Source organism: Poecilia latipinna, unplaced genomic scaffold, assembly GCF_001443285.1.
Source record: "Poecilia latipinna isolate Pla-1442-1.1 unplaced genomic scaffold, P_latipinna-1.0 Scaffold141, whole genome shotgun sequence".
Taxonomy (NCBI): Eukaryota; Metazoa; Chordata; class Actinopteri; order Cyprinodontiformes; family Poeciliidae; genus Poecilia; species Poecilia latipinna.
In genome coordinates this window covers 351,354-354,177 of record NW_015112757.1, presented here as the reverse complement: position 1 = coordinate 354,177, position 2,824 = coordinate 351,354, and positions in this window count along the sequence as shown.

The following is a 2,824-nucleotide window of genomic DNA, read 5'->3' as shown; positions in this document are numbered from 1 at the left end:
TTATTATTTCTAAATAAAGAAAATAAAGACTGAATTGAAGACAGGCGACAGGAAAGTAATAAAAGTGTAGTTTTTGTGCAATGTCCGATCTATTTTTATTTATTTAAGAAGTACCAAATAGATTTTTTAAAAACATTTTGTCAGATGTAAGATTTAGTTGAAAAAAAATTACAGTGTAATTTCGCCGTTCTTTAAATCATAATATGAAGCGATAAATTAGCAATGATAGTAAGTAAATACATTAAGCAAGATTTGTATTTAAACTGCATGCAATAATACTGACTAAATTAGTCGACTCACGTCATGTGGCACAGGATAAAAAACCCAGTTCGTATCGTCTTTTCATATATATCTCCATCTAAGAGATTATTGGTAAATCGCAGTTTGCTTAACTCGACGTCCTTTACTATTTACACCGCCGTTATCACTTGCGCTGCCCTTGCATGTTGGTTTCATCGCCACCATTAACAAACGAACTCCTAATACCTGCCAGCAGCCCGAGACTCGGTGTAACATTACGCTCAAAATAGTACTAAAATGAACCTTATCTGTATTCCATGTACTTTTCACCCTTCAAGAAAAAAAAATAGCGACAAAATTAGATTGTATTTTAAATGTGGTTCGTGAAAGTTTTAGTTTATAAAATGCTGAAGCACCTAAGCAAAAATAAATATGCGGAAATATTGTGCCAGACTTAAGAAATGCGCAAATATAATTAAATTACCGTGAGGAAATATCTTAAGACATTCCTAAACATTCATAGATTTAAAAGCTCAATTTATGCAATGAACTATTACTGCATGTATAAAATTATTTTCGTCATAATTGTGAATATATTAAGTGTGAAAGAAAACAAAACAACACCAACTCACTTCTAAGAAAAAAAAAGAAAAAAGAAGGATGTTTGAGTTTATGCATGTCCATTTTCTAATAGTCTAGCTCTAATGTAGTAGCATGGGGTCTTAGAAGCTGCAACTTTGGGTTTTGCTGCACGACTCTGGTGTTTTATTTCATGCAAGCATATAAACAGTCTGGCCAACACCCTTACAAGGCCACAGGGAATCCAAGCCGTGTGGATTTTCTGCATTCTGCATAGCATACAGAAGAGAATGTGGGAAAGGAACGACTCCGAGGTGTCTAGAATGCACAATCTGATTTCCCATCACCTCTCTGGTTATACTTGCACAGTATCCAAGTAGCAGACATCAAACAAACCGAGAGAGGAAGGAAAGGAGGATGAGACGGAGCGGCTGCAGTGCGTCTATTTGTTCACTGAAACCTCGAATGGACAAACACCTTTGCAGCAGGAAAAGACGCCACTACGCCAATGGCTCTCAGGGCTGTAAAAGCTTTTAAATCAGGGTGTCTTTTTCAACCCCAGCGGTTTACCGCAGGGGCTATTCACTTCTTTTGCTTCTGCAGATAACAGCCTGTCTGGCGGATCTGAAAATCGCCATAAAGCCCCCCATTCCTCCTCCTTTTGTGTTTGGAGCCACTATTGCGCAGAGGAAGCATCCGGTCTCATTGCCCGCGGAGGTCGCTGTTGCCCCATTCACCTTCCCCTTCCCCTCCACTGCTGCAGTGGTCGTAACCGAGGCCTTGTCTGGCGTGTCTGCGTCACTACTAATAGCGGAAAACGCTGGAATGCTTTATCCCAGATCCAGCAGGCAAACTGCGTCGGAGTTTCGGTCACAGATATTCGACCCCAGTCCCGCTTGTCGTGTATTTAGCGAGATTGAAGTGAATTCAAGGACAGCAAGAAAAATATTGGACACAAAGACTGAAAGCAACCAGCCCAGCCCCTCCCCGATTTATTACCTATCCATCCAAACACCTATACACATTGAGGGAGAGAAAAAAAAAGTCCCACCATCTTTATTTCTCCAAGCTGCCTTCCGCTTGGTCTCGAGGTTTGGAACTGGGGCAATTAAGACAGTTTCATGTTGCAGAGTTAAGAAATGGACCCCAACAACATGAAACTACCTAAACCACTCGACAGTCGATCCGGGGCCTCAAGTGGAATACAATCGGCCGGTTCGTAATGCGCGGTGGTGGTCGCTTCCGTCATCATGTTTCCAAAAACAAAAAAACACAGCATCTCGCTATAAGACAGCATTCTACAAACTGCATGTGTAGATAAGCCACCGAGACAATGCGCAAAACAACAAAAAAGGAGTTAGAATCACAAAGGCGAATGGACTCACCCGAATCCTCGGTCTGTTTATCCCATTAATTCCCGGATTGAAGCGTATAGAAACAGTTTATCCACAGTACCTTCGGATTACTAATAGCCTGTGAGACGGGCCTCCTCTCAGTGCGACAGGCTCTCTCACAACTGAAGCAGCTCTTCGAGGAGAGGGAGAAAGCTCATATACCAGCCAGTCATAAAACTCTACAATAGCCGGCTGGGCATGCAGCAGGACGGCTTATACAGCCTAATATCTTAATTATTTCCGATGGTCTCAGAAACGGTCCTTTCTCAACAAAACAAAAGGATCTCCAGAGTTAGGAAGTCTGTTTGATTTTAAATGTTGGACTATTTAATCAGTATATATGTTTTTTGTTGTTGTTGTTGTTGTTTTTTACCCCTGTACTAATAAGCAAAACATATTGTTATCCACTTTGCAAAAATTCAAGCTGCTAGTCCTGAGTCCGAGCTGATAATTTATTAGGCATTACACAAAAAGAAAAACACACCTGTACACAGAAATATACAGCAAAAAATATTCCTCCTTCACACTGCTTTTGTTCTCAGCGTGAACAAAGTTACAATTTACACATTTAACTCGAACGTGTAGAGGCAGCCCACGTCTCATGAAAAATC